Here is an 11,793-nt window from a genome sequence, read left to right as displayed (position 1 = left end):
AATTATTACATGGCGATCCTGACCACTCGAATCTAATCGAAGTCAAAGCCTAAAATACCAAAGGGAAGATTAGGAGTTAAATTCTCAACATTTAATTTTGCAATTTAAATTTTCTTAAATAAATCAATTTTGTATGTCTCTACGTAAAGAATCCAGAAATATCTCCCAAATCTGGGAAACATTCCTAAATATATTCGATGACATTGAGGAATACATCCCTCAAAGGATAGACGGTTTACCTGTTGAGGCTCCGAAGTATGTTCCAGTAGACAAAGCAGCCGGACCTAAACCATTGACAATCAAACAGTATAAAGCGAGGCAGCAGAAGCCACGAGTAACTCCAGTACCGAAGACACCAATAAAACCAAAAAGAAAAAGGGGCGGAAAGCAGTACAATAAAAGAAAACAAATAGCAGTCCTTTATAGAGAATTGAATCTTGCCACATCTTCAGAAGACCAACTGTCAATAAAAAGAAAAATAAGAGAGACAAGGAATGGGCAGTCAACCCACCAAGGAAGAGGTGATAAACAACACCAACAACAACAACAATAACAACAGTAATAACAGCAGCAACGAGTTAGCTGATTCTAAAACAATTTTATATTTTATATGTATTTTATTGTTGTATTTAGTATTATCCAAAGTAAACAACCATTATAAAAAATATGTCAAAAGACATGTTATTTTAAGCAATAACATGGTTTAAATTTGCAAAAAAAAAAAAATTTCTTTTTTAAAAAAAAAAAAAAAATATATTTTTAAAAAAAAAAAAAAATTTCTTTTTATAAATAATGAATAACTTTAATTGTTTTGTTTGTGGTAAAAGTTACCAAACAAGTAGAAAATTAAGCAGACATTTAGATAGAAAACACATTAAATTAATTAATTATGTAAATCGATTAATTAAAAATCTTTAAAAATATAATAAGTAATTTTATTTAATGTACACTAAAACTAATATAACACATATATAACAATTTCAACAATAACCATAATAGTTGTACGTCTAATTACATTTTATACACTAATAAGACTAGAAGGTCATAAAAATAAAAGAATGTACTTCAAAAATTTTTACTTTATGAACTATAAATAAATATATATATGGAATTCACTGAAGCTAAACAAATATTAGAGAAGCTTAAGAAAGACCCGAATAGGTTATATTCTAAGGAATTTATAGAAAAAACAAAGGAAGAATTAGAAAATATCTGGTTAAAATATTTACCTCTAATAAAAGAGTATGACTTAGAAGCTTACAAACAAGCATTCAACAACTTAAAAAATAATATAGAAAAATATCTCAAACAAAAAGCAGACATGGCTAGTTTTGATATTTCGACAGCTTCAAAAAGAATACCCCAATTCAGAGGTGAACAACAATCACTATCTACTTTTCTTGGCATGATAGAATTTTATCATGACACCCTTAAAGAAGGAGTCGATAGAGAATCCTTGATTAAATTTGTCCTAGCAACCCCAATAACTGAGAAAGTTAAAAACAGAATTTTAACTGTTGTAAACACATCTACACTTATAGCGTTGAAACAAATATTACATGAAGCATATAAACCAAAGAAAAATACATCACATATTCAAGGAGAACTTTCAAGATTATACCAAGGTAATATGAGCATAAACTCATATGCTTCCAAAATAGAATCCCTGATAGCAACTCTAAATGACATTCAGATAACTGAACGAGGAGAACAGAGCAGAGCGCTTATATTATCCATGAATGATGAAACTGGATTGAATACTTTTAAAAATGACTTATCAGAACCATAATAGCAGCTCAACCAACAAAATTAATTGATGCAGTTAAATTAGCATCAAGCATCGATAATCCACAACAACACAGTATGATGCACTACCGTTCACATAATCAAAACACAAGATGGGAAAATAATCAACGATCTAACCAGAATAGGAACAATTATAGAAGTAACCAAAACAGAAATCAAAGAAATGGAGGTAATTAACAAACTAGTTCATTTAGAACTAATCAGCCTCATAATAACAATCACCAGCGATTTGGAAAATTCTTGTTAGATACTGGCGCAGATGCGTCAATATGTAAAAAACATTGTACAAATGACGAAGACATTGCAGGGGAACAATTATGTAAACTCACGGTAATAACTGACAGTCCAATCACAACATTAGGTACTACAAATTTAAATTTCAAAATATTGAACGATTATTTAAAGCATAAATTTCAAGTAGTATATGACGAATTTTCAATTCCTACTGATGGTATTTTAGGACGTGACTTTTTCAATAAATATTTTTCAAAAATTGATTACGAAACTTATACTTTTTCAATAAACACGAATAAAACCGAATACATTTTACCGATATTAAACAAAATCTTTAGAATCGCAATATCACCTAGATCAGAGATAATTCATTCGATTAAAATAGAAATTCCAGAAGATAGTATTATTTGCAATAAAGAAATAATAAAAGATGTATTTATCGCAAATACAATAATTCCACAACATGGAATAAAACATATAAGAATCTTAAATATTTCTAATGAAGAAAAAAGTATTGAAAAATTTTCAAAATCGGATTAGAAATAATACCTTTAAGACATTTCAATATAATCTTGTAAAGGTTGAAATTGCTACAAAGTAATTTCAACCATACATATGCTTGTGTACAAATCTGACGTCAGTCCGTCAGTAGAAAAGATAACACTAACACCATTTCGGACAACACCACTTCGAATATACAAGATCGAAGTACAACAAATTTTGGATCAGAGAAAACGTGCAACATTGTTTCCCCAAACAATTACAACATTAATATTACAAAGGAAAAATATACAACATATAAAATACAACATTGGCGCAGCCGGTAGGATGTTGTATTTTATATGTTGTATATTTTTCCTTTGTAATATTAATGTTGTAATTGTTTGGGGAAACAATGTTGCACGTTTTCTCTGATCCAAAATTTGTTGTACTTCGATCTTGTATATTCGAAGTCCCCAAAAGTTTATATATCAAATCATGTATTTTATCTATTGTTTATATATTTTATTTCATCTTTTGTATTATATTGAACATTATTTAAAATCTTGTTCATAGTCTTATGTTTTGTTTCGTTTATTTTTGTCACTGAATTAGGTATAATCATCAATGTTATTATTAGTTAAAACAAATCTATCTCCATTTAATTAAAAATCCAACTTTGGTTAACTGCATCTTTAGTCTTTATTAAAAATTCAAAGTCAAGATTATCTTTTTTGTTCCAACATTCAAAATTAACTTTATTTTTATTAATTTCACTTTTCTTTACTCAACTCCTTTTTACCATTGAGTTTTCTTAATTCTAACAACATTTGATTAAAATTAAAATTAAGATTAACAATAGGATTTCGACTCCGACTAATTTCTCTCATAGTTTTTCACGATTGACTTTCTAAGGATTGACACATTTTACTTTTCACTTAAGAACTGACACATTTCCAGTTTACATCAAAGACTAACTGCAACTGACCTAATTAATAAACAGACTCTATATATATAGAGCTGCTTTCACCTACGCTTAGAACTTTCTCTAATATGACCTTTATATTAGACATTGCCCCAATAACCCAGAAAACTTTAAAAATTAATTAAAAATTAATTCTGTAACAATAATTTTGCGTAATTCGCAAAATTATTCATTCTACATATTTCAGTCTTTACCTTGTTACCATTTCTTTTTTTCAAAGTCATTTACAATTGACCCAGATAATAAATACTACAAAAAATCAGCATTTTACTTCGACAGTTTGTCTTACTGACTTTTTGTCTTCTTGTTAAAATTACTGCAATTGTAAATAACTTTGCCTACTTTTAGGTGTCAATAGAAAAATGTCCCCATAAAGTCTGCTATGCATTTATTAATTATTCTTAACTAAAACTTTTAACTTTATTACATTAATTGTCCCAAAAATACGGTCTTAAATCTTACTTTGAGGAACGAAACTATTGTTAACTTTACATCACAACAATTGTTGTATTTAGTATTATCCAAAGTAAACAACCATTATAAAAAATATGTCAAAAGACATGTTATTTTAAGCAATAACATGGTTTAAATTTGCGAAAAAAAAAAAATTTCTTTTTTAAAAAAAAAAAAAAAATATATTTTTTTAAAAAAAAAAATTTTTCTTTTTATAAATAATGAATAACTTTAATTGTTTTGTTTGTGGTAAAAGTTACCAAACAAGTAGAAAATTAAGCAGACATTTAGATAGAAAACACATTAAATTAATTAATTATGTAAATCGATTAATTAAAAATCTTTAAAAATATAATAAGTAATTTTATTTAATGTACACTAAAACTAATATAACACATATATAACAATTTCAATAATAACCATAATAGTTGTACGTCTAATTACATTTTATACACTAATAAGACTAGAAGGTCATAAAAATAAAAGAATGTACTTCAAAAATTTTTACTTTATGAACTATAAATAAATATATATATGGAATTCACTGAAGCTAAACAAATATTAGAGAAGCTTAAGAAAGACCCGAATAGGTTATATTCTAAGGAATTTATAGAAAAAACAAAGGAAGAATTAGAAAATATCTGGTTAAAATATTTACCTCTAATAAAAGAGTATGACTTAGAAGCTTACAAACAAGCATTCAACAACTTAAAAAATAATATAGAAAAATATCTCAAACAAAAAGCAGACATGGCTAGTTTTGATATTTCGACAGCTTCAAAAAGAATACCCCAATTCAGAGGTGAACAACAATCACTATCTACTTTTCTTGGCATGATAGAATTTTATCATGACACCCTTAAAGAAGGAGTCGATAGAGAATCCTTGATTAAATTTGTCCTAGCAACCCCAATAACTGAGAAAGTTAAAAACAGAATTTTAACTGTTGTAAACACATCTACACTTATAGCGTTGAAACAAATATTACATGAAGCATATAAACCAAAGAAAAATACATCACATATTCAAGGAGAACTTTCAAGATTATACCAAGGTAATATGAGCATAAACTCATATGCTTCCAAAATAGAATCCCTGATAGCAACTCTAAATGACATTCAGATAACTGAACGAGGAGAACAGAGCAGAGCGCTTATATTATCCATGAATGATGAAACTGGATTGAATACTTTTAAAAATGACTTATCAGAACCATAATAGCAGCTCAACCAACAAAATTAATTGATGCAGTTAAATTAGCATCAAGCATCGATAATCCACAACAACACAGTATGATGCACTACCGTTCACATAATCAAAACACAAGATGGGAAAATAATCAACGATCTAACCAGAATAGGAACAATTATAGAAGTAACCAAAACAGAAATCAAAGAAATGGAGGTAATTAACAAACTAGTTCATTTAGAACTAATCAGCCTCATAATAACAATCACCAGCGATTTGGAAAATTCTTGTTAGATACTGGCGCAGATGCGTCAATATGTAAAAAACATTGTACAAATGACGAAGACATTGCAGGGGAACAATTATGTAAACTCACGGTAATAACTGACAGTCCAATCACAACATTAGGTACTACAAATTTAAATTTCAAAATATTGAACGATTATTTAAAGCATAAATTTCAAGTAGTATATGACGAATTTTCAATTCCTACTGATGGTATTTTAGGACGTGACTTTTTCAATAAATATTTTTCAAAAATTGATTACGAAACTTATACTTTTTCAATAAACACGAATAAAACCGAATACATTTTACCGATATTAAACAAAATCTTTAGAATCACAATATCACCTAGATCAGAGATAATTCATTCGATTAAAATAGAAATTCCAGAAGATAGTATTATTTGCAATAAAGAAATAATAAAAGATGTATTTATCGCAAATACAATAATTCCACAACATGGAATAAAACATATAAGAATCTTAAATATTTCTAATGAAGAAAAAAGTATTGAAAAATTTTCAAAATCGGATTAGAAATAATACCTTTAAGACATTTCAATATAATCTTGTAAAGGTTGAAATTGCTACAAAGTAATTTCAACCATACATATGCTTGTGTACAAATCTGACGTCAGTCCGACAGTAGAAAAGATAACACTAACACCATTTCGGACAACACCACAAGTAAACTCACCCTCAACAAAATTCTGTGCACAACCTAGAAAGAATAAGAGTTATTCAAATATTATCAAGATCAGAATGCAACGACATTACCTGCAGTCCATGCGTCAATGAGCCGCGGGCATGACTTGACCTGAAGAAAATAAAAAGAAAAGTAATAAAACTAAAACACAACTTAAAATATGTTAAGGAATAAAACAAATGAATTTTTATTTACAAATTATAATATAAGACATACATGAAACATTTATTAAACAATAAAACACATTTTATATATTGAATTAATAAACATGAATTTCAAGAAATAAATTACCAACATTGAAAACACTCATTGTTTACATTTTTTTTTACAACATAAAAACAAAATAGAGAAAAACAATAAAACGTAATATATAACACATCGGAAAAAACCACTTCTGCTATAAATACTTTAGTTGGGTTATCTTTCTTTTATATATGAACACTGTATTAATTAAAAATATATTTTTCTATAACCAAACATAAACAAGCCACAGACGGAGAAAACAAGCTACAATTCCAATTACACCGGCACTGATTTTACGCAACAGCGTTAAAATTTTGTTACCACATTTATTAAATCACTCACTTATATTTTGGCACAAATTGTCTTAATATTTATTTTAATTATAAATATATTTTTCTTTGAATCATATTTTGTTTAAAAGAAAAGAATTGAAACGCGAAGTGAACAAAACGTAATCGCGGCGAAAACAAAGGCAGGCGAAGAAAACAAAGTGCGCAAAAATGCGAATAACACAAAGTACACGACGATACACAAAATACACAAGAAAGGCTTGCGAAAAGCACAAAAGTTAACACGAACAGCGAAGTTTACCGGTATGCTACACCGAAAAGCTCCGGTCAAACAAGTATATAAGAACGCGAATTTCACAGAACGAGCAACTTGTCTCTTGGATATCAAACGATAAACAAGTCAGTTGAACTTGTCAATTCGATCAATATTAGTTTACAGGCTTAATCAGACTAAACTGGTCAATTCGATCAAATCAGGATCAACTGGTTAATTCGATCAATATTAGTTTACAGGCTTAATCAGCCTAACCTGGTCACTTCGATCAAATCAGGATAACCAACTGGTCAATTCGATCTGTCCTATCGATCAAATCAGGATATCCTACTGGTCTGTTCGATCACTTGTTTTTATTGATTTTTTTCCTTTTTACATTTACTTTCTAATCTGGCTCATTCAGCCAAACTATTATATCCCTTAGCACAAGGCAGGAGTCTTCTTAACGGATAAGCCAGAGCCAGTCGCTGAAACATCGTCATCTTTGACAGCAAGTGATCTTGTATATAATTCATATACTGAGGTGACATAAGTCCACCCCTAAGAAATAGTCACGCGCGGAAATCATAAATTTCTCCGATCTTTGGAAAATAATATTTTTTTTTGTCAACGTACCAAAGTTTTTTTTATCTAAATTATAACTATTATAATTATTTTGTTTTGAATCATTAAATAAAGTATTAATAAAATATATCAAATCTACGCCTTTTTTTTTGTTTGGTCTCAGCGAACATAAATTTTATTGCAACGATCCTGGACAGCCGCTTTGCTACCTCAGCAAAACAAAACGACTGAAAAGTGGTCGTTTCAATTGGCGCCCGAGCAGGGACTAGCAGAATTTGTCGCGAGAATACAAGGATTAAAACAATATAAACCGAAAGAAATTATGATTTTATCATCAGATAACGTTACCACAAATTAAAATATAAACACAAGACGTCCAAAGATTAAATGCCTCATGTCGGTACGTTACGACGGAGGAAAGAATTCATGGGGTTTCATAGAAAGAATAGAACTAGCAGATGTTTACGCTATTAACGTAAATCTAGTTCCCAAAACGATGCCTATACTTCTTGAAGATAAGGCACTAATGTGGTATCGCAATAATAATAAGCATTGGCAGCAATGGACAAATTTCAAAGTCGACTTCCTAAAATTTTTCATTTCCTCTAGATATTTTGAGAAATTAGAAGATGAGGTGCGATTGCGGCTTCATAAACCAAAGGAAAAATTCAAGGATTATTTTATCGAAATTCAAAATTTAATGCGACGAGCTTGCCTAAATCCAGATTCGCAATTAGAGCGAATATATCGCAACATGAATGCAGACTACAAAATGTACATCAAACATCAAGACTTTGCAAGTATAAAGGAATTAACAACACTTGCTGATGACTTTGAAGAACTTCACACAACACAGCACAAAGTGAGTCGAGACCGTGTTTAAGAAGAAACTATCCACAGGTGTACAGTAGTTGAGTACCCACCAACGATGCCATTACAGAATACAATGAGACTCATATCCATGACGCTAGTACGAGTTGAAAATATCTATAGTCTAGGCCCCGAAACCTGTCCGAAACCAGCAGCAAAGTAACCAACAACATAACCAGTCGATAAATAAGCAAACAACAGCAGAAGTAAATAAAATTGCAACTTCAAAGACAGCATCACTATCCAAGCCAAGTATAATACAAAGCACACAATGTCGAATTTACCCAGACAAGCATTTACAAGAGCAAGCGCCATGTAAATGCCTCGTACCACCATCGCATGATCCAAAAGCAAACAAAGAGATACAAGAGTTCCAAATCCCAGAAGCACAACGTCAGCGAAATTTAAAACATATCGAAGAAAATCCAAAAGTATGTAGTCTACAGCGATACGCACAAGATCGTCAAGAATCACAAACTCAAATACAAAAGGCACAACGACAACAAGGTCCAAGATATATCAAACAAAATCCAGAAGTATTTCATCCAACCCGAGTAATACCAGATCAAGTGCAAGCGCATGAAATACAACCACAGCAAGTTCCGCAACGTGTTACGCCTATCGAAAAAAATAAACCAGGACTTAGTAAACATCGAATTTCCAATGCATATTCTACACGAGATCACGAAAACGTACAACTGCAAATACGAGATTTACAACAATCACGAGGGCTACAGATGTACGAAGAACATCCGATTACATCGTCAACAGAATTGGTGGGAACCTCATCAGAATCTATACCTCATGAACGAATGCGAACAGAAACCTCGCTAATACCACGACAGAAGGCACAAGTCGTTCCATCACAACAAGGTCAACCAAATGATATAATCATGGAAACTACTGCAAGACAGCTCAAACGATTCAAGAAACACAAAGTATTAGCCAATCATCGCAGCAACTATTACCAACTCATACACAAGAAGTTTTGATAAAAGACACCATTCAACAAGAACAACTATCGCAGTCACATCTAGAGAAAGTTGGTTCTCCTCGTCTGATTAGAAAAGTAAATGGATCATTAAATCAAAACAAAAAATGTTGTTTTATAACTCCGGAACCATCCAGTTCAAGAAATCGGAAACAAGTGAAACACCGAAGTAAACTTCAACAGGATTGCGATCAAAATAACACAGAATTAACAAGTCAAGAAATACACCGGCAGCAAAACACAGAATTACCAAGTCAAGAAATACATCGTCGACAAAACACAGAGTCTAACACAGAATTAACAAGTCAAGACATACACCGTCAGCAAAACACAGAGTCTAACACAGAATTACCAAGTCAAGAAATACATCGTCAACAAAACACAGAGTCTAACACAGAATTAACAAGTCAAGACATACACAGTCAGCAACACACGGAGTCTAACACAGAATTACCAAGTCAAGAAATACATCGTCGACAAAACACAGAGTCTAACGCAGAATTAACAAGTCAAGACATACACCGTCAACGGAACACAGAACTTAACACAGAATTACCATGTCAAGAAATACATCGATAAAACACAGAATCTAACACAGAATTACCATGTCAAGAAACATCAGGTCAACGGAACACAGAACTTAACACAGAATTACAAAGCCAAGAAACACAACGACAGCAAAACTCAGAACCTGACAGACAGTTACGAATTTGAAGCCAACAATGTCATTCAACAGGAACAACTGCCACCTCAGAGAAATTTAACGTAGATCAACCGAAGGCAAAAGGAACCAAGTCACGAACGCTAGTAAGACAATATTATGTTTAGGTATACTTAAACAAAAAGATGACAATCATAACATCAAAGACCAAGACGATTTCTACAAGATTTACAAGACTCCAAAGAAACGAAAGAGAAATCGTGCCTCATTCTAAGAGAAATATTCGTATCACAAGTAATACGAAGTACATTAAAATAATGTCATTAGTTTTTTTCTTCACCGAAGAGGGGAGAAAATGTAAAGGTTGAAATTGCTACAAAGTAATTTCAACCATACATATGCTTGTGTACAAATCTGACGTCAGTCCGTCAGTAGAAAACATAACACTAACACCATTTCGGACAACACCACAAGTAAACTCACCCTCAACAAAATTCTGTGCACAACCTAGAAAGAATAAGAGTTATTCAAATATTATCAAGATCAGAATGCAACGACATTACCTGCAGTCCATGCGTCAATGAGCCGCGGGCATGACTTGACCTGAAGAAAATAAAAAGAAAAGTAATAAAACTAAAACACAACTTAAAATATGTTAAGGAATAAAACAAATGAATTTTTATTTACAAATTATAATATAAGACATACATGAAACATTTATTAAACAATAAAACACATTTTATATATTGAATTAATAAACATGAATTTCAAGAAATAAATTACCAACATTGAAAACACTCATTGTTTACATTTTTTTTTACAACATAAAAACAAAATAGAGAAAAACAATAAAACGTAAAATATAACACATCGGAAAAAAACCACTTCTGCTATAAATACTTTAGTTGGGTTATCTTTCTTTTATATATGAACACTGTATTAATTAAAAATATATTTTTCTATAACCAAACATAAACAAGCCACAGACGGAGAAAACAAGCTACAATTCCAATTACACCGGCACTGATTTTACGCAACAGCGTTAAAATTCTGTTACCACATTTATTAAATCACTCACTTATATTTTGGCACAAATTGTCTTAATATTTATTTTAATTATAAATATATTTTTCTTTGAATCATATTTTGTTTAAAAGAAAAGAATTGAAACGCGAAGTGAACAAAACGTAATCGCGGCGAAAACAAAGGCAGGCGAAGAAAACAAAGTGCGCAAAAATGCGAATAACACAAAGTACACGACGATACACAAAATACACAAGAAAGGCTTGCGAAAAGCACAAAAGTTAACACGAACAACGAAGTTTGCCGGTAAGCTACACCGAAAAGCTCCGGTCAAACCAGTATATAAGAACGCGAATTTCATAGAACGAGCAACTTGTCTCTTGGATATCAAACGATAAACAAGTCAGTTGAACTTGTCAATTCGATCAATATTAGTTTACAGGCTTAATCAGACTAAACTGGTCAATTCGATCAAATCAGGATCAACTGGTTAATTCGATCAATATTAGTTTACAGGCTTAATCAGCCTAACCTGGTCAGTTCGATCAAATCAGGATAACCAACTGGTCAATTCGATCTGTCCTATCGATCAAATCAGGATATCCTACTGGTCTGTTCGATCACTTGTTTTTATTGATTTTTTTCCTTTTTACATTTACTTTCTAATCTGGCTCATTCAGCCAAACTATTATATCCCTTAGCACAAGGCAGGAGTCTTCTTAACGGATAAGCCAGAGCCAG

The sequence above is a fragment of the Teleopsis dalmanni genome, chromosome 1 (genome assembly GCF_002237135.1).
Source record: "Teleopsis dalmanni isolate 2A chromosome 1, ASM223713v2, whole genome shotgun sequence".
Taxonomy (NCBI): domain Eukaryota; kingdom Metazoa; phylum Arthropoda; class Insecta; order Diptera; family Diopsidae; genus Teleopsis; species Teleopsis dalmanni.
Note: the sequence above shows the minus strand (reverse complement) of the source record.